Source organism: Phacochoerus africanus, chromosome 5, assembly GCF_016906955.1.
Source record: "Phacochoerus africanus isolate WHEZ1 chromosome 5, ROS_Pafr_v1, whole genome shotgun sequence".
Taxonomy (NCBI): Eukaryota; Metazoa; Chordata; class Mammalia; order Artiodactyla; family Suidae; genus Phacochoerus; species Phacochoerus africanus.
Window position 1 is genome coordinate 86,497,661 of NC_062548.1, and position 22,304 is coordinate 86,519,964.

The 22,304-nt window shown below is 37.8% G+C and overlaps 1 long non-coding RNA gene across 1 annotated transcript in view; it reads right to left on the minus strand.

Annotated features, from left to right (window-relative positions):
• The window catches only part of LOC125126837 (uncharacterized), a 58,947-nt gene extending 40,922 nt beyond the window's left edge, over positions 1–18,025 (minus strand). Inside the window, exons 1-3 of the long non-coding RNA XR_007134801.1 lie at positions 17,753–18,025; positions 15,366–15,519; positions 13,700–13,841 (exon numbers count right to left, since the gene is read on the minus strand). This is a non-coding gene — a long non-coding RNA (uncharacterized LOC125126837). The remainder of the gene's footprint in view (positions 1–13,699; positions 13,842–15,365; positions 15,520–17,752) is intronic.
• Between the last annotated feature and the right edge of the window lie 4,279 nt (positions 18,026–22,304).

Below are 22,304 nucleotides of genomic sequence, written 5' to 3' on the forward strand. Positions count from 1 at the left end.
TTGATATCTTTATTACTATTGCAGTTTATTTATTTACCTATATTATTTTGATCTTCCTTGGGATCATTATGTTGTTCTAGAATTGTGTTTCTCCAAGTGTATGGTATGCATGGTACGTGGTAGCATGGATAAATATTTTACTGGGTACTCTGATGAATTTAAAATAATGTAATAGTGGTTTAGTTATTTTTAGGTATATTAGAAAACATATGCATACCCCTCAAATCTCTGATTTATTCCTTAGAACAAAATTAATGACATGAGAGTCAATCTCATGATAGAGTATATAATACAAATACTCAGATCTCCATAATTATTATGAATATGGTAAATGACTACCTAAATGTTGGGAAGCATGGTAATATTCCCCAGTCGTTATCTATCTTGGTTTATGATAGGGGTGAAAATAGTTGAGTAACTTCCTTCTCATTTGGCAACTTGGAAAAAAACTAAGTTTGGCCTAAGTTTGGAGCCCCAATTAAATATCTTTGCAGAAAAAAAAAAGAAAGAAAAAAGCTAAAGGTGGAGGGAAAAAAGAAAGTAGGGATAGGAAAGCAAAAAGAGAGGACAAGATTGAAATCCAGGTTCTGGTTTTAATAGCACACTTGTGTGCCAGGCTGGTGGGGAGGAAATATGATTTGGGAAGCTGGACTGTTCAGACTCTTAAAACCTCCCAAGAAAAGAGCTTTGGTGGGTCTGAGGCTTTGCAATCACCAGGCACAACTGAATGCTTTATTGCTGTCTGGAAGTGTTTATTTTCTGAACATAAATTCAGGGGACAGATTCAAGGCATGTCTAGAAATAAAGCATATCATCATGTGAGCTGAGCTGACAAGGACAATTTACTATACCCAGCATTTGTTCTGGGCCAATCGGAGGAGAGTCAGTGATTAACATTCTAAAATCCCTGCTGTTCAGTTCTGATTGCCCCTTCACTGAACTTTGGGATGGCATGGATTAACCCCTGAGGGACTCCAGTGCAAAGACCAGAGCCAAGGAGGGACCTTTGTTCTACTGTAGAAGATATATGCAGTATCAGGATGTTCCTACGTCAACAGGTGGGATTGATCTTGTGCCTCTGAGGGCTTTGGGAAGAAGAGGCAGCCAAAAGCTGAACTGTTTCCTAAAGGCTTTGATAAAAAACCTGAGGTTTGGGATTTACTGGTTAAGTTTCCATTTGCTTCTGCAGTAAAGATGGAGCAAGTGTTCATGCTGATTGAACAGGGACTACAAGCCTGATAATTGGGAGAGGCAGGAGAAGATAGTGTTTAAGAGCATGAATTCCAGAGTCTGGCAGAGCTGGATCTGAATGACAACCCCATCATTTATAACTATGTGCAAATTATTAATGCATCTGACCTTTTGTTTCTTATTTACAAAGCAGACAGAGTAACACCCATATCATAAGGAAGCTATGAGAATTAAATTAGATAACATGTATGAAGTGTCTGGCTCAATAAATACTGTGTCCCATAACTGTTATTAATTATTATATTTTGTTCACACATTGAGCGATAAGGACCTGCAGGGGAAATTTTTGCTATTTTCCTGGAGGTATGAGCACACTATTTTTAGAAAACCTAATTTCAACTATAGGTGACAATGTTTAATCCATTATTAGAGTGTATACTTTTGAAATATTTTTCAAACCTTAAGGACATTAGATTGAAAAAAAAAGAAAAAGAAAAACCCTTCAGTTTCAAAACTTCAAGAGAGTAAATTTGAGAATTGTCTATTGAGGCGAATTCACAAATAGCTTGCAATCACTTTGATGCTCATTATATTAGAAATATGAACCTAGAATTAAGTTGAAGTTGGAAAAAGAAATTGGATAAGGTAGTATGATATATTTGAGGTTCTGATTTCAGTATGTGTTCCTTTCTATCATATAAATGACTAAACACTTGAGGTTAAATGTGTTCATGATAGGAAGGCAATTTCTACCACTTGTTTTGGGTTCTCTTCCCCAGCTCCTCCCTTCTGCTTCTAGCTCTTTTCTCTAAGAAGGAACAAACATCAGCAGTCAGAAGTCAGACAGTTGAGGTGGGGTGGGGAAGAAGAATCACAAGGAAATATTTATCTGAAAGGACGTAACGTACACTCTTGCATAATTTTTCCTGTGCGATTTCTGAGCATCCTACTGAGTTATTGGGTAGACGACAAGGATTTTAGGAGTATGGGTTCTATCTTACTTAACATTAATATTTGGTCCTTAACTATCCATCTGGGAGACAAAGAACAGTATCATTGAATTTTGGGGTGAAAAAAGCCCACAAGTCTTTATTGTCTGTTTTGATGGTTGTCTAACAGATATTTTCAGGGCCAGTTGATTTGTGAGCTGAGAGTAACCAAGGAACAGAGTCTTCCTCCCTCCCTCCCTCCACCTTCCCATCTTCCCTCTCTCCCTTCCCCCTCTCTTTTCTTCTTCCTTCATCTTCCTACCTTCCTTCCATATATCTTCTGATTTTACCTAGCTGTGGAGATGAGCCTGCAATTTAAAGTATACTATTTATTTTATTTTATTCAAAGTATATTATTTATTTTCAATTGTGCCTCATCTTGACTGATTTAAAATAAGGATCAAGGTAAACCAATTGGGAATCTAAGTCCTAGTTTTGTAGGCTTATTATTAATTATGTTTATTTATGATACTGGATTTAGTGATGTATTTCTCAACTATACAAATTAAGAAGGCTGTTATTAGAAATATACAAATGGGGGAATTAAAAAACTTACCAACTGGCATATTCCATTTCTCTTATAACTCTGTATATTACCACTTTTGTTTAATAATCTGGTTTTTAAGATGTTAACAATTTAGTCTTTTTCCTACTTAATCCACCTCTATAATGAAAATCTCAGTATGTTCTCTGGGCCTTGTTCACTTCCACACTAACTGTGATGAAACGTTCAGTATAATGCACTGATAAATATTTGAAAATTGGTTAGAAGGAATGTGGAAAAAGCACTTTGTGTTTTTAATTGATATGCCAAGCAACATTCATTGTAAATGGAACTAATCCATTTGATTTTTTTTCTAGATGTGATTTAAAAATTGTGGTGCCTGAAATCACCTAAGTTGGTTATTCAAACTCTAGTTAGAATATCTGTGTCTATGTCAGCTGTCCTTGCTTCATTTTCTTTCTTTCTTTCTTTTTTCCTGTAAAAAACCATTTACTAGCAATATATTCAACTTAATAACCAAAGTTCATTTAGAATGATTGATAGAAAGGTTTTACTAAAATCTGGTTCACCATGGCCTCTTACCACTCCCCCTCCATTTTTTTTTTCCTGCTTTTCTGAAGGCTCCTTTCTCATTTTTGCCTCAATCAGTTATGTTTTCCTGAATTAATCCCAGGACTGAGAGCCACTGGGCATCTTTCACTTTTATGCAGTGTCAAAATTGTGGGCTTAATTTTGGGTCTTGGAATTGTGTTACATTTTAGTCATTTATATTATTTAGTTCTCTCTGTGTGCATGCATATATATATATATATGCATGCATATATATATATATATTTCACCTTTTTCAGGTTAAGAAAGATCTTGTGATAGCTTTCCTATCTTTTCCATTAAAATTTTCCCACTTGGAATTTAGTGGCAGTCTCACAACTACTGAAGTCTTTCCCCACAAGCCAGAGTATCAGGATCTTTGGGGTTTAACCATTTGCTTCTCTGGCCTCATCTACTACATCACTCCATTCCCCCCATCCTCTACTGCCCCTGCCACACATACACACCGGCTTTTGCATCCTGTGACCTCATTAAAATCCTCATGTGCTCTCCCAAGCCTCTGTCCTTGAGCTCAGAGGATGTCGCCCCCCTGGTATCCTTCCCTGATACCCCAGAGCAGAGTTAGGTTTCCTTCCTCGCTATAGTCATACAGCCCCACGTGTTCCCTATCATACTACACTGAAATGGCCTGTTTACTTGGCTGCCTTTCACATTGAACTAGACCTTTGAGGGAAAGATCCTGTCTTTGAGCTTCATTCCTCAGTACTCAGCAGAGTGCTTAGAGATGGCAGGATATATTCTTTGGTTGAGTGAAGGTATGAATGAACATACCGTAATTGAACAAATGAATTCTCCTGAGCAAATGCCACAACCTCCAAAATATTGCTAGATTATAGAGTCAATTCCGTGAATTGTCTATCCTAAAGATAATTGCTTGCTTTCTCCATTTCTGTAGGAACAAGAAAAAAAATTTAACTAGTGACAATTTCCTGATACCCACCAGTGTTTTCAGTACTATTTAGGTACAAAAAAGAGATGAAACAAAAACCTTTCTTTAGGGAATCTCCAAAATATGTCAGATCACTTGACACTGCTATTGATGCTGTCAAAAAGTAGCACTCTTTTCTGAGTGTTTGGTGGATGCTCAGCCTTTGTTTAAGAATTGACCAGGTGGCTAAGACAGACTGGGAGTTTTTTGGTTAGAGGCAAAAAGAAGGCCAGAAAAGACCTGAGATGGTACCATTTCTACAGCCACTTTAGATACCCTTAATTTAGAAAGATTGACCAAAAGTGTAGTATTGGCTCAGGCCCCTCCCTGAAATTTATGAGCCTTTGCCCTCTTTTCTCCTCTGTTTATACATGAACACTGTGTATTTTTCTGTTGCCTGTTAGGAAGTTCTACACGTGGAATTTTGGGAATTTTTTTTTTTAATGTTATAGTAATGTAGTACGGCTATCCCAGCTTTCCATCAGAAGTGGCAGGCAGCCAAAAACTAGAATCATTGTTTGCAAACTCTAAATATAGAGTCAAGATTTATATGAAGAAAACAGATATGTCTTGTTATAAAACCATGAATAAGCATTGGCACAAACATAATAGTTTATTCTTCCTTGATACCGCTTATTTTAAATAGCTATCTATCTTTTCCTAAGATACTGTAGAAAGATACATTACAGAAACATTTGCTTCGGCTCAAAGTACCAGAGGGTTGGTTGCTCTTTTCTTGATGCAGTTAAGACTTCATTATTTCTAGGAAGTGATGAGGGAAATAAGAGCCTAAAGGTGATTTGGTCTTTCTGAGCTTCAGGTAGCCCGTGGGGATGTTATTATTAATAATGCATCATATTCATCTTTAGGTCACTGTTGATGTGGTTCACTTTTTTATTCTGGATATGCTCTAACTGTGCACAAAGATTGTCTTGATCCTGAGACTTCTTCGGCCTTTGGTTTACATACACGATGTCACATTTAGCAAAAGAAGAAGTCTCTCCCATACCCCATCTGTGCTTCTTTCTGCTTCTTTCACATCCTGCCCCCTCTCTTCTGATTTCCATCCCCTTTAATCATTTCTGTCTGGTCCACAACAAATGGGCAGCATGGAGAAAAAAGACTTTAAGAAAGAGTTAAAAAGGATGGATGAAATTCATACAATGTACACCATATGGCCTGACGTTTTCCAGATTAGGTAAACATTTCTTTGGGGGATAAATAGTCCTGTACATTGATGTAAAGAAATTGCATGAGACAAGGGCATATTTGGCATAGTTATGCTATGGAGTAGTGCTGTTTGTTCAGTGAGAGAAATCTGAACACTCAAGGGCAAGTGGTGGGGGCCAGAGAGGAGGGGTCTTGGTACAGCACAACTTTTGGAAGAAGGGGTTAAAAATCATGAGTTTTTGGCCAAAGGAAATACTATCTCCTCTAAGTTGAATGTTAGTAATTGTTTTCAAATGCGTGCCCACAGACACATAGACAGGCATTCTCAAGAAATTCCACACAGTCTATCAGACCTCTCTGAAAAAAACTGAAGGATTAAATTTTGTCAAAATTCATTTATGAGTGGCCCATACCTGCAGAGAGACACTTGCAGTGGCTGGCAAATTGATTCTAGGTAGACTGTCACTAGTGTTATGTGCCTGCATTGGGTGTAGACTGATCTGCTCCTTGGTGAACAGCCCCAGAACTATAGATTTCATTTGATCTTTGCAAAAGCTAACATCTGTCTGCTGTCATTTTAGTAAGATTGATGACAGGCACGAAAGAGGAGAGGGGAGGGAGTCGAGGGAACAGGGACCTGGAGAAGGAGCTCTGGGTGGCCCCAGTGGCAGTGGCTGAGGTTGCCAGGGGTCACTGCTGCAAAGTGGACTATGAGGGCCTTAGTGGGAAGCAGCCAAGCCCCACACTGGCAGTAATTGCACTGGGTTGTTACAGCTGATAGCGTGAACTCCAAAACACAAAGGCAGCATTTTGCACCTTATATATCTTAATAGATTACTCACATTGCAGGCAGCACCAAGCTAAATGTTATGACAGCCATAAGAATGTAGTTTACTGTTATCTTAATGTAGCTGGGCAGTGCAGGGTAAAGCCATCAAAAAATATTGTATTTTTTTTTTAAGTTTCCAAGAGAAACTAACTGGTACAGACATGGAGCTATTTTTATACAAAGTCCTGAATTTTGGCAAACGCCTTTCAAACCATAATTTTAAATATATACACACATATTTCACATATGCATATGTATATACATCTATGCACATTTGTATATGCGTTTCCTCTACTTGCTAAATACCATTTTTCTTTCACTACTTCCTTTAAAATTGTTATGTGAACACCATATAAGGAAGAGTCACTTTAGATATTTTTAGGAAATGATCTCATATTTAGAGTTTGTCTAGCAAATAGTAAGCATTGTTTTTGGAGATATAAATGGCCCACTCATGGAGTTCCCTGGTAGCTCAGCAGGTTAAAGATCTGGTGTTTTCACTGTTGTGGCTTGGGTTGCTGCTATGGCACAAGTTCAGTCCCTGGGCCTGGGAACTTCCTCATGCCTCAGGAGTGGCCAAAAAAAAAAAGACTCCCTTGGGAGATTTGGTATGAATGAATGAACAAATGAATAAATGATGTCTTAGATCTTCCATTAACAACATCGTTTAAATATACTACCTACATTCATTTTCCCTAGATACATACAGCTGGCAGGAAGATGCCCTTCTTGACCTGAGAAGCAAATGAAATTTGATAGAATTAAATACCCATAGAACAGGGGGAGTCTAAGGACAACAATACAACCTATTTCTTTGCATTTGCTTGTTTTTGTACTGGTGTGGTCAGATGTTTGATTTGAACTTGAAGCAGTGGCTTTAGACTAGTTTTGGCCTTTATCAGCAGGAGGCAGATTCCATGAATAGAATTTAATCCAAACACATAGAACACTTTCCAAATTTAGATGGAAAGTTAAATAACTTTGCTTTTTTTTCAATGGGCACCCTCAGGGCCTTAGAATTCCTTGTGACATCATGGTGATGACATGATAGAGTGACTGAGTTCCACAGCCCAATTTATGCAAATTCCAGGACACTCCAGAAAGCAGCCTTAAAAATCAAACCATCTAGCCCAACACAATTATTCTACAAGTGAGAAAATGGGTATTTAAAAGAACTGATCTCCAGTATCTTGCCAGAATTCTCTTTAATTTGGCAAACAAAATTGTACTCTGAATGTGTTCATATAGAGCTGGATCAGCAGTGAGAATAAATGTTTAAACATCAGAAAGGAATGAACACACAAATGATTGTGGGTTGCTATTTATACAATATAGAAGAAATTGTTTAAAAACTGTCAAGGCCGGTAGGTGATAGTAACTAAGGTGATTGATTTCCATGGTGTCGATCAGTTTTACTACAGTTTGGTTCCCTGAATTGTCCTATTACTTGGGGGGATTTCTGAAATGTGTAAATACATTTATGGAAGTTCATTATGTTTTAGTGGAGGGTAGGGAAAGCTTCTTCATAAAGATTACTCCTTTTTCTTATAGAGTGCCAACGACAGGAAATATCTAGTTCTAACAAAGGAAGCTTGGGAAATTACCTCTTCCGCCCCTGTGGCTTTGTTTTTTTTTTTTTTTTTTTGCATGTGTGTTCCCAAGTTTTCAGTGGTGAATCCTGATACCTGAATCAGGGAAGATAGATTTCACTGAGGATGAGGGACTCTCTGGCTGAGACTGGGAATTCATATCAGAATCTGGGTTGATAAGGTCATTTTTTTTTCAAGCATTCTCAATACTATATATAATATGTAATATATATATAACTATCTTAGAGTCCATGTTCATTTACAAGGATAATGAAAGCAAGTTTGATTGATAGCTTAGGCAGGGTTAAGCAGATCCCCACGGGATGGTGAAGCATGGAGGTACTGGCCCCTGGAAAAGCCTGAAGGAGGAAAGGAGGTCCAGAATCTCTCAGAGCTAGACCAATCTGCAGTGGGTTGAAAGATGGTCCCTCCATAGATAGACCGACCCAGAACCTACACATGTGACCTTATTTAGAAAAGGTCTTTGCAGATGTAGTTAAGGATTTCAAGACGAGATCATTCTGCCATCATCCCACTGGGCCCCAAATCCAATGGTAAGTGTCCTTATGAGAGAGAAGACACAGACAGAGCGGAGAAGCAGAAAAGGCCATGTGAAGACAGAGGCAGTGACTGAATTATGGGGCAGCCACAGGCCAAGGAATGCCTGGACTTACCAGAAGCTGAAGGAAGCCAAGAAGAATTCTCCCCCACAACCTTCAGAGGGAGCATGGCACTGCTGCCACCTTGATTTTGGTCTTTTGGCCTGCAGAGCAGGGAGAGAATAAATGTGTGTTGTCAGCCTCCCAGTCTGAGGTAACTTTTTATGGCAGCTCTAGGAAACTAAATCAGACAGGGTCTTCTGGATAGGAGCTACTGCCAACATAGCTGCCAACATAGCTCATGGTGGTGAGGAGCAGAGACAACATAACACTTAACCGGTCTTCCTTCCACTCCTTGATCTCTCTCTGATGCCTCCCATTGGCTGAAGTGCATCAGAAAAACTGGGTGCAAGACAGCCTCAATGAGATGGTCCAAAGAGGCCCAGCTTTTTGCAGGGGAAACAGAGACTGCTGGGCACAACAGTGATACAATATGTATTCCTTTATAACTCAGCCTCCAAATGTCAAATCTTTATAATGTCTCGTTACTCAAAGAGAGTCTCAAAAAGTAAGCTCAAATGCCCAGGTATCATGATTTGAGGTAGCATGCCCTCAAGGGGGAGTGATAGCAGTCAGGAATATTGAGGGTTTTGTTAAACTTGGAATTGGTATGTTTAGGCTCATCAAAAGGTCTACATCTTAAAAGGTTGAGAAAAAAATTAGATAGTCTCTGGAACATACAGGGAAATCCAAGAAAAATATGGAATATATGAATATAAACAAAATGAATTTTTCCAGTTGCTTTGTTACCTTCTTTCCATGCTCTATTATACTCTGCTTCTAGTCATTATCTACAGCTTTTTGTACATTCAGATTTCTAACTGTCTGATCAAGTGAAGATTTTAGCTTCTCTATGAGAATCTCCAGTTTCCTTTATTTGTAACTACATAACTTCTGAGATGTGAGATGTTTCATAACTTTTATCATATCACCACCTCTTTTTCAAATTATATTTGAATTATATTTTAAAACATCAAGCCTCTTGTGGGACAAACCATTCCCCAAAGTGTAGGTTTTCAAATTCTGCATGAAAACCAGCATCCTAAAGTAGAAGAAACACTCATTCAGGGAGATAGTACAGAAAAATAATACTTAATTATATCATTTTCTCAGTTTAAATTTTTACTTTACGTTTGTTTATTGAAAAATGGTGCTTGCTAGCTAAGATATAATGTATAATAATATCTAATTTAGCACATATACATTTTATACAGTTATTTTACATTTTCCATATTATTTTTTCATGGTAGCTTACATGAAAATTCCTATTTTCAGGTGCTCCATCACATGACACTTTTAAGAAATTTAGCCCTCAAGTTTCCCCTGTTGGAAACTTCACAAGCAGTATTAAAATGAGCAGCATCTTTACCTGGACCTTCATCTCCATGGAATTTTCCCTAAAGCAATATATTGTTCCAGCACTGTCCTTTCTATTAAAATTATTGATCTTTAGAAAAAAAATTCCCCCTTGCAGAAGTTAATGAGCCCCTTACTATTTTTGCCACATTGGAATAATGGAGAGTACATGAGCTTTGGAGTCAGGCAAACCTGGAATTGAATTATGACTTTGACACAAACTGGAGTTGGAACTTGCTTTTTATTTTTTTCTTTTCCTAATCCTCTGAATCCTTATGTATAAAATCACTGATCACACAGGTCTGCTACAAAGATTAAGCAAAATTATGTAAGCAAAGCTCTTGGCCCATTGTAGGTGCTCAGCAAATAACAGTGATTAAGTGACCTTGTTTTGTTTTGTTTTGTTTTTTAATTTAGGGGCACACCTGTGGTATATGGAAGTTCCCAGGCAAGGGGTCAAATCAGAGCTGCAGCTGCCTACCTACACCACAGCTACAGCAATGTCAGATCTGAGCCTCATCTGCAACCTACATAGCAGCTCACAGTAATGCCAGATCCTTAACCCACTCAAGTGGGGCCAGGGATCGAACCCTCATCCTCATGGATACTAGTCGGGTTATCGTAGCTGAGCCACATTGGGAGATGCTAATTAAATGATCTTTAGATTCCTATTAAATAAGGAAGCCCAGGAAGAGGAGATGAAATAAACTAATGAATCTTGAAAGTTACCTTTGATTTTATCACTTTGGGCTTTCTGATCCTCCCCTAACTCCTTCTTCCTTTTTTCCCCATCTGCTCCAACAGCCTTGTCTTATCTTCATAATTTATCTCCTCTCCTTCTCATTTTGTTTTATTCCTACTTATTCTTACCCTCCTTTGCTGTTTGGTGCCTAATAGAGAGCCCAGCAGGAGGATTTGGCTATGTGTAGGTGTCCCCATTTCCCTCCCCAAATTAAAGGCAAGCTCTGACTTGGCAGATCAGGTTCATTTTCTTCAGCTCCACAGGACCTGTGTGGGATAAGGAGCTGATCTGTTGCTAATTAGAATCAGTGACCCCAGCCTGATTCCAAGATTTAGAAAAAGACAAAGCTACCCATCCTGGCACTGGCCACTTCTTGATAGCATTGCTTTTCTCCTTGGCTCCCTTTTATTCTTGTACCAAATTAATTCATTTTTCCATACCCTGAAAGTCCATTTAATCAACTATCTGCTAGGTGGGACAGAACACATGCTCTTAAACTTTGCAGTTTGCTCTTGTTACAACAATACTTAAAGTGTGATGGATAAAAATGTGAATGATGTGTAGCTTGGAGTCAGGCACTGAACAAGAATTAGATGAAAATATTTGTCTGTGTCCCCCTTTTGGACAAGTGACACAGTTTCTGTCTCAAGTGCTTTTCTCAGGTAAACTGCTCAATCTTATTAAAGAATCACTTATGGTGAGGGCAGATTGTCCCATGCAGGACATTTATATTAATCTGGATATATTTGGTTGTTTATAATTCTGTCCTAACAGTCACTTCCAGAGAGAAATGTATCTTCTTGGAATCTTTACAAAATATAGTAGTAGAAGAAACTTCTGATGAAAGATTCACTTTATAAAAGTAAAAAATTAGTTTAGAAAACAAAAGAACAGGACACATATTTCTCAGTGACACTGGGGAGATAGGATATGGATATTATGGGCTATCACAGTTTCAATCCTACCTGGAGCAAAATATTATGTTCAAGTTACAGGTGCCATAAATGTTACAAAGTGTGTTTCCTACCCTCTGTTGTATCCAAATTTAAGGAGAAAATCTTCTTCATGGAAATAACCTTCTTCCATGGGTTGGATTTCAATAGATAGTGCCAACAAGGGTGTTATCATCATAAAATCACTAAAACCTCTCCGCTTTCCCATTGAAAGTGCCATTTACATGGTCTAGAGAAGTTGAAAATAAAAGTGTAAACTAGAATGGGTCATGTACATCTATACAAATACATCCAGTTAACAAATGATACTCCAGAATGCAGAGAGACTGGGAAGAATTAGAAGGAAGGCAATGTGCTTTTCGATTGAGAGAAATGCTACAGATGCTTTGTAATGAGCAGTAACCCCTTTTTATCTGTCAAGCTTTAGAGCTTGTTCTCCATGGGGACTAATTTGGGATTACACTGGACGTAGGGGCTGTTGAAGACATGAAGTGGTGTAGTTTTAGAATGAGTATGAGTAGAAATTAGAAATGTGGTTGTGTGTGTATGTATGTGTGTCTATTTCACCAGAACAAGAAAAGCATTTCAATAGCAACACAAACACAAGTTGCAGATTCAATGATAATGAAATTCACCTTGTAGCAGAAGGCTATGTTAAACCATAAGAACTGTAATTTCCTCAGAGCTAACTCCTCCTTGCCCCCACATTCCTAGTATTTATATCAGTCCTGGATATGGTAAAAAAACTCTTAAATACTAATTTTGAAGTGAAGAGTATTCTATTTAAATTATAGACCTAAATATGTTCTTAAAGCATAATATTCCCTCTTGTGAAACACCAGCAAGAACTCAGAACCAAGCAAAATGCTAAATAAGAACTACAGTATTTTTTTTAAAAATCACATCTGCACACAATCACACAGGTCCTACAAAAAAATCCTGTCTAGCCACCATTTATGGTAATGGGAAGTGTGATAGTTTTTCATTTGCACCACCCTTTCTCTCATCCTTCCTCTTCTACTTTTTAATTTTTAAATTTTTGACAAGCAAAATCATGACTGGAGTTTTGATGAGAAGTATTATTGGGGATAGGAGTAAGTATTAAATCTAAATACCAATAGATATGTGTAATATCTATAATATTTTATCTTTCAGCTGAGATTCACTGCTACTCACCATGTGCCTGACAGAAGACTAAGTAAGGTGCTGTGTAGGTGAACAAGGCAGAAACTAGGTCAGTTTTTTTTTTTTTGTCTTTTTGCTATTTCTTTGGGCCGCTTCTGCGGCATATGGAGGTTCCCAGGGTAGGGATCCAATCGGAGCTGCGGCCACTGGCCTACACCAGAGCCACAGCAACGCTGGATCCGAGCCGCGTCTGCAACCTAAACCACAGCTCACGGCAACGCCGGATCATTAACCCACTGAGCAAGGGCAGGGACTGAACCCGCAACCTCATGGTTCCTAGTCAGATTCTTTAACCACTGCGCCATGACGGGAACTCCTAGGTCAGATTTTGATAAGGGATACTACCTAAGAATCAAAAAAATTTTTAAAGTGAGAGAATAATAATGGCTAATACATTTTGAATATGACATGCTGGATACTAGTCTAGGTGTTTGTCATGTGCTAATTTATTTAATTATGAAAGGCAGGCATACTTGAAATTATCAATAAAGGCTGAAATGGGGGTACACAGCAGGGAAGCAGCCTAGGCACTGGGCACTGGTAAAGGTAAAGTCTAAAGTAGCAGTTAATCAGTCCCAAAAGTATTGAGAAATATTTTCCAAGCATAGAATGCAATATACCTGTCTTACAATGACCCAGGGTGTGATATAGTCAGGCCTCCATATCCATGGATTCTACATCCTTGGATTCAACCAACCATGAATCAGGTAGTTCTTTGTTTATGATCTTTGGTTGGTTGAATCCAGAGCAGACTAAGGTACTTGAGCATCCTGGATTTTGGTAGCCACATTGGCCCTGTTATCAATCCCCACGGGTGCTGAGGAAAAACTGTATATATTGGGACTGAAATCACTTAAATTTCACTGGATCCAGAGGTTCAAAGATAAGACATGAAGCTGGAGAGGTAAGCAGCGATTGTTTGGTTCTCAAAAGGTAGGTAATAAAACCCTTTGACTAAAGGGAATATAGGAGAGAGAGTGATTTTTTCCCTTACCTTCTTCACAAGTGCTTAGGTGACCCCCTCTGTATGCAGTGCCCATTGGCATCCAGGAGCTCCTGAAGGCTGAGGGAGGAGGTTCATCAGTACTTGCTCACTGTTCTTGGTATCACTGGTCTTGCAGCTGTCATTGGTCTGTCTACAGGAACAGACAGAAACAATTCAGCAGACTCTAGCCTTACTCTGTCTAGCTAAAGTGATAGTCTGATTGACCCTCTTAAACTTCTGGTGGCTGTCCTCTTCTATCTATACCTTTGCTCGTCTCGCCCCAACTTTATCATAGATACACAAGGTTAAGAACTAGATGATAAAATTTATTTGTAACTCTACATATTGTAGGTTCTCCAAAAAAAAAAAAACCCATTAGTTGGCTCTCATGCTCCCAGAAAAGTTGGTTATGAATTGCATGTTGCTTTCTCATATATTTTATATTTAACTATTCTAGCATTTTTCTGTAGTAAAATTATGTTAGTATTTATTTTAAAACATACTGGCCAAAAATATGAGCACATAGAAGACACTCAAAAATTGCATTCTAAATTGGGAAATAAATTTTGGAATTTAGAGAGTAAGTAATGAGGCATGTTGTTTATGAATTATCTATAACACACACACATATATATGAAAGTTTACTGAATGAATAGACTTAAGTAAACTAGGTTATTTTATTTATTTTAATGTTATTGTATTAGTTTGTGGAGATTGAGGGTTGCATGAACCACTTCCCTGCTTACAATTCTTACATCTTTTGAATCTCAAAGATCATTTTTATAAAAATGGTAATGAGATGCAAATCTTTCATGTTCTCCTTTATGTTTCAAAAAATACATGATTCTGGATATCTGTTTCTTCACTGAAAGACTATCACATCCAGAAAAGGGGTTGGGGGCAGTCAAAGTCATTTGGGGTGCCACACGGTGTGAAATTTAGGTTCAAATGAAAAAGCTTATCAGAAAAATCTTAGGTGCCCCAAACTGGAGAACGTAAGATTTTATAGGTATTATAGATCCAGTGTTTTTATCTTAGATTTCCAGGATGGGGAGTGTAATAAAAGGAAAAAAAATGGAAAAAAGAAGCAAATAGTTTCAATTTTCTGATATCTCAAATAGGAAAAGGATGCATGGTCTTCTAGGCTGTTTTCTGAGTTCCAAATAACATCTATGAATTTTCTAAAATATCTTGGTTTAATATTTCTGAAGAAAAAGAAATATGAAATTTTCTTTTCATACTGAAAAGAGTGAGAAATAATAAGTGAATTACTCATTATTAATAATGAGTAACAGTGATAACAAGAAAGGATTTTGCTGATTGGATTACTTTTGTTTAATTGCATGCTGGGTGTTTGCAAATGTTTCTAGTAGATAAATAGTAGGTGTACAACTTGCTACATCATGTTCTGGAATTTTGGTCCAATCAGCCCTAAGCCAGCCTAGAAGAGAATGAAAGTAGCTAGTTTTAAGGTGACGAAGCATTTTAAAAATATCTATGTATGTGGCATGGGTTGAAAATACTCAAGTGCTATGTGCATTGGATGGACTGAACCATGCAATTGATAAAGGGGTCCAGAAATTGTGATTTACTTTCTAACTATTAGGACCAATGAAATGGAACAGGGCCCATGAAAGAAGAAATGAGTAGCCAGAAATGGCTCAGCCACACTCACCAAGTGCATGTCCTCAGATGGAGACCCACGATCAGCTTTTAGATGCTATTTTCAAAATCTTCACAAAGGACCATGCAGTGATTATATGTATTCATGATGTGCATATCGTGTGCTCAGCTCAAAGGATATCTGAATGATGCTTTGAGAATTATCCCTAAAAAAGGATTGAGCATCTGTAAATTGCTTCATCTTTAAGAATGGGAAGACAAAAAATATGGCTTGATTTTCTTAAAAAACAAATCCCAACTCATACAGCAGCACAGCGTCTGGGAGATGGTGTTAATGCCCTATTACCCATATACACACAAGCATAATCACATGCATTCATGTGCCCACAAACACAAACAACTGTGTGGCATTGGTGCTTTAAATTTTCACTTTTTTCTAGCATATTCTAAACACTGAAGGACTGTCACCCAAAACAGTCTCATGAAGTCTAAGAGAACTTTCACTGACAACTTGATATTATAAGTAAATATAAATTTAATCCATTACTTAATTGCAAGGTATTAATATTTTAAGCATATACTCTTATTGTAGAATTCAAATTCTTACATTAGGTTAAACCAGTTTATTCTCATTGTTGATCAGAGAGAGGAGATGTGGCCATATCATAGAAAGAGGAAGAGTAGCAGATGGGCACTTGGATAGCACAACTTCAGACTCTCACTTTGAAACACAGTAACAGATCTTTACTCTAATGATAAATAAGGTTATGGTCTCAATCCTTAACAACTGTATAGAAGTGAGCTTGTTCATATATTATTTGTTCAAGCTCAAAGAATGAACTGAAATTCTAAGAAGTTGTTTTAAACGTTCACACTGAAAATAAGTGATCAGTAAGAGGCCTAACTTGCATGCCTGTTGCTTGTCCCAATTTGGGTATGAATGAACGCTTTCAAGAGAATGTGTAAAGATAGAAATACAGTGGGAAGACTTATTAGCAAAAATATAATAAAAAAGATGTTAAAAATATGAAGATAAATATGAAGACAACATGTAGAAAGATGCCAAAACTTGATCTTGTGAGTGGAGGATTATCTAGCACAAAAACAAGTTAGAGAAAATAACAAGTGAGAAAAAAACTACTTGTTTCATAATCTAGAAAGTCCTCCCAGATAAACTGGAAATGTCTAAGCTCTTGAACTCAGGGTTACAGACCCTAGTCAAAGAGTTATGCTATGGGTTGTAAAGAGTTTTGCTCATCTGTATGTTCCCTTAGCCCAGAAAATTGCTGCACCACTTCAAGAATCACAGATCTTACAGTGGCAATTCATACAGACACATCTTTGCACTGTTTTAATTTCAAGCCATCAACATCAACAATCTTTTATGGAGTCTCCACAGCATGCATGAAGTATTAGATATGGTATATGTTTTACAGAGTAGAGAAGACAAGGTTACTGTCCACTGTGGGAGTCCATTTATTCACTTAGTGCAATAATCACTTAATCAATTAACCAATCTATCCACCAGCCCATTTCCGGCAACAGTGAAGCATCAGAACCCTGCAGTTCATTTGGCTTCTCTGGGCCTTAGGCTGGATAGAGCCCAATACTTTCATGTAGTAGATGTTGAACAGATATTTGTTGCCTTGATCCAAGTGCTCCATATATTCTGAATGATTGACAGACAGCTTCCTGGGAATACTGCCAAGAAATAAGGAAGGAGAAGGCTTCTGCAAAAGGATTTTCTCTTTCTGTGGTATCTGGACCTTTCTTTAGAACCAACTCTTTAGCTAAGAATAACAACAGGAGCTGAGAACTCCTTTTAGGTTGCATTATTTGGGTTTTCATCCAAAATCAAGATACAACTTGTGTTTCTTAATTTTTCTGTTTTTATCCTTGTGGTATTTAATGTGTATGTCTAAGTCCCAGCAAAAGTAGTGTAGACACTGGTTTCATTTTAGTCTAGTTATTTTTTCATTAGACTCAATTTTGTCTCTTAAATTCCTTGCTTCTCATAAACATATTTAATTATTAGATCTTCTGTCCTAGCTTATTTTAATTTGACAAACATATTTCCAGTAGGTTTACCCCAGTCAGGTGCCCAGCCAAATCAAATATGTGATTTAGAGAATTAATGAGCTCTCCCAATGAGCATATGTTGCTTCTTGTCCCTCACTTCTGCCCCCACTCTATGGCTCCTAGAGAATAGGGGTGATGCTCTGAGGTGCTCTATATCAAGAACAGATTTTAGGGATTAAATTGGGTAACAAGAGGCAAATAATACTACTTTTACATGCAAGGTATAATGAATGAACCATGTGGATTGGACTAGATGAAGCAAACTCCATAACAAAATTTGGTATTGCTCAGACACACTTAATTTGGGATCAATTTTATAGTAAACACTCAGTATCCTACCCAGATCGCCTCGATACTCACCATTCTGTACATGCTAAGAGCTTTCTACTGTAAGCACTCCTGCTCTGCAGAGTGTTTTCTCTGTATGTTGGAGTACATCCAGTCTTCATATAGAGTAGGCAACAGTGGTGAGGAGCCAATATCTGAGTGCACTCTTGGCCGGTGACCAACAGGAATGAGTGGATAAATACAGCAACTTTTTTAGCCCTCAGGTGGGACAGCTCTGCATGTTCCACACTGGCATCCAGTGGTCTCCTGCAGGATGAAGCTCCAGGTGACTACAGTGGAAATCTACTCATGAACACACAGTTCCCTTCTCTTTCCTGTCTGCTTCTTCACTCCACTCCACTCCTCCACTCCTCCATCTACTGAATGAATCCTTAGCTCAAGCTTTTGTTCCAGGAAAGTCCAACCTACACAACTCTTAGTATGATTTCTGCATTTAGAGAGAGAATTTATCTCAAGCAAAGCTTGGCACAAGTTAAAAAAAAAGGTCATGACGGCAATTTTTGCTTCACTTTCTGATTAGTTTCTTCCATATCTGAATTATAGAAGGGCTACCACAAAACCACATTTAATATTTAAATCTAAACATTAAAATTTAAAGACTCCCCCCCCTTTTTTTTTCTTTTTAGGGCCACACTTGCAGCATATGGAAGTTCCCAAGCTAGGGGTCGAATCAGAGCTATAGCTGCCAGCCACAGCCACAGCCATGTAGGATCCAAGCCACATCTGTGACATATGTCACAGCTCATAGCAACACCAGATCCTTAACCCATTGAACAAGCCTAGGGATTGAACCCGCATCCTCATAGATACTAGTAGGATTCGTTTCCACTGTGCCACAGTAGGAATTCCTAAAAGATATTTTAAAATATTAGGTTCCGGTCCTTCTTTCCTCCCTCCCTTTCTCCTTTCTTTCCCTCCTCCTTCCTTCCCTTCTTTCTTCTCTTCTTTATATTTAGTTTCCGATTTACAGCCCCTAGAATGAATATCTTACATCCTTGAGATGAACTCAGTACCATCCTCATTGACCTAGCAAGCCATTATTTCCCATGATGACAAGCTAGGATCACACCTCTTAAATGACGGCTGCAAGATTGTCTTGTTAGGAGAAGGGCTAAGGTGGGATCATCTTTAATGACAGTGAAAGCACCTCATAAAACCTGACTCCTCAATTTTACAGGCATGAGTCTGGAATTTTAGCAGATATAGACTTACTAAATCAGTCAGTCAAAAATTATATCAGTTGAAGTACAATGTTCCTAGCAGTCCAAAAATCCTGAACATGTAGGTGATTTGGAGGGCATTTCGTTAACTCTTTAATTGGTTGCTTCAATGCTAGAGGCAGTAGCTAATTGCCTGTAGGTCACTGTAGTCCTGGAGCTTAGGTAAATGTATATTGTCATATGTCACATTTTTATATGGTTCCTTTGCACAGGTTGGTAAAAATGATTGCTGCATAATTAAAATTAAGACAAGGTGGGGAAAGTGATTCAATTAAAGCCCCGGAGCCACTGCACAAATTATCTGATGTACCAAAAATTAATGAATAGTTATAAATACTTTTATCTTTTGCCTCCTTGTTCTTCAATCCTATGTGCCTCATAGAACTCCAGGAACTCTTCTCAAGCTCTATGGAACTGTATGTTGGGTGGACAACTGGTGGCAGGAGCAAGGGTGCAAGAAGCTCAAGATTTTAAAATACACATATACAGGAACCCTGTGGATGGGGATTTAGACTGAGCAATTCCAGAGATCTTTCTATGGCCCAATATTATTTTGAAAACAAGAAAACGTCTATAGGAGTTCCCATTGTGACTCAGCTTGTAATGAACCTGACTGGTATGCATGAAGATGTGGGTTTGATCCCAGGCCTCGCTCAGTGGGTTAAGGATCCACCATTGCCGAGAGCTGTGGTGTAGGTTGCAGACATGGCTTGGATCTTTCATTGCTGTGTCTGTGAGTAGGCCGGCAGCTGCAGCTCTGAGCCCCCAGCCAGGGACCTTCCATACGCTGTGGGTGTGGCCCTAAAAAGAAAAAAAATCTAAAACATTTGTCTTTATGGAGCAGGTATTATATTGGTGAATGATGGCAGGGAAAATAATTGAGATTTGTCATACCCAAAACATCCCATATTGTACATAATTTATTTTGCAAATCTCCAGACATTCTCAGGAAGCATTTAAGTTGGAGCCAAGGGTGAGAACTTCGTGCTGCCATGTTTAGCAACAATTTTAATTACCTAATGTTGGCATGACAACTGAATGCATATCTTGCCTATATAAAATTAAGCGAGAAGCTTGTTTTAAAAGTACATAATCTGTCAGATAAGCTATGGGCATTTATCTCCTGAATTGTGTGGAATGAAAGCTGTTCACATTCAGCCCTGACTTTATCCACATACAGGCAGGAAACAGCCTTTAGTCAAATACAAGCAGCAACTTGTGATGAGACTAATATTCTTGAGGATCCTGATTTGACATTAAAATATTCCTGGGAATATGGTCAGAAAACTAACAATATCTAACAACTTATAATTACTACTTTTTATTAACATCAATTTCCAGGAATTTTACGTATGTTATATCCAACATTTGCGACATCTTTGTTAAGTATTATTATTGAAGTCTTATTATTTAGAGCTGAGAAATCTGAGCCTCATGAAGGTTAAATAATTTGACCAAGGTTATCCATCTATGAGTGGCAGAGAAAATGTTCTCATATGGTTATTCTTTCTACCGATGCATAACAAACTATCCTGAGACTCTATGGCTAAAATAAAAAAATGCTTTATTGCCTCTTATGATTCTATGAGATGACTGGGTTCAGCTGATACTTGGTGAGTCTTCAGATAGCTGGACCTGTGACTGAGATGGACCATCCAGGATCTCTCATTCACTGGGTCTGGGTTGGGTTGGCTGAAAGGCTGAGCTCATATGGATATGAGGATGGTTAGGATTCTCCGCTCCATGCTGTTGCAGAATCTCTTCCTCTCCCCATGGCCTTTCCACAGGATATCTCTAGCAGGGAGCTAGACCAGTTAGGTGGTACAACACAGTTCCCCAAAAGCACAAGAGGAAGACCTGTCAGGCCTTTGTAAGACTTAGACATGAAACTGGCATTGTATTACTTCCACCACATTCTGTTGGTTAAAATGTGTCCCCCCGCCCCAGATCCATTATGGCAGGGGTGTGGGGGCATGATTACTTGAAGGCATATTTGGTTGGGAATCATCTTTAGGAATTCACTAGATTACTGTGTGATTCAAAACTGCTTATTTTTACTAAGCATCTTCACTGATGCTTATTTCTTCCTGAGAACAGAAATTATGCCTTCCTTTTCTTTCTTTTTTCCTCATCTTTACATCTTGAGTACCTGGCAAAGTATCTGGGACCTAGTAGTGGGGTCATCATACTATGAAACTGCCATAGGTACATGTTCGTGAGATAATTTCCCTGACAATGAGTTTGGGTAGCCCTAAGTTAAATATGATAAAATATGATTAATTATTCCACTGAAGGCTAAACATGAGCCAGGAATAAAGAAATCATTATTTTGTGTTCTGGAGTGTAAATAACAATCAAAACAACAATAAAGATTCCAAACCTTTTATACGTATGGACTTAATTCTTTTACAAACACTCTGAAGTAGGTACTATTTTTTTATATTTTAATTCTTATATAATTATATATGTATAAATATTTCTATCTGTTCACTTCTTTCAAATGATCTTTTTCTTTAATTTTTATTTTGTATTGGAATGTAGTTAATTTACAATGTTTAGTTTCAGGTGTATAGCAAAGTGATTTAGTTATACATACATCCATTCTTTTCCAGATTCTTTTCACATTTAGGTTATTACAGAATATTGAGTAGAGTTCCCTATGCTATACAGTCCTTACTGACTGTCACTTTATATATAGTAATGTATATATAGTAATTCCAAACTCCCAATTTTTACCTAGCCCCCTACCTTTCCACTTTGGTAACCATAAGTTCGTTTTCAAAGTCAGTTTCTTTTTGTAAGCAGGTTAATTTCTACCATATGTTAGATTCCACCTGTAGGTGGTATCATGTGATATTTGTCTTTCACTGTCTGACTTACTTCACTTAGTATCATAATGTCTAAGTCTATCCATGTTGCTCCAAATGGCAATATTTCATTCTTTTTTATTGCTGAATAATTTTCCATTGTATTTATTATCACATCTTCTTTATTCAGTGCTCTGTTGATGGACATTTAGGTCATTTCCATGTCTTGGCTATTATAAATAGCTCTACAATGATCATTGGGGTGCATGTATATTTTCCAATTAACATTTTCTCTGGAGTAGTATTGCTGGATCATATGGTAATTCTGTTTAGTCTCTTAAGGAACTTCAATACTGTTCTCCATATTAGTTATACCAATTTACATTCTCACCAACAGTATAGGAGGGTTCTCTTTTCTCCACACTCTCTCCAGGATTTTAATGTTTGTAGACTTCTTGATGATAGCCATTCTGACCAGTGTGAGGTGATGTGATGCCTCATTGTAGTTTTGATTTACATTTCTATAGTAATTAGCAA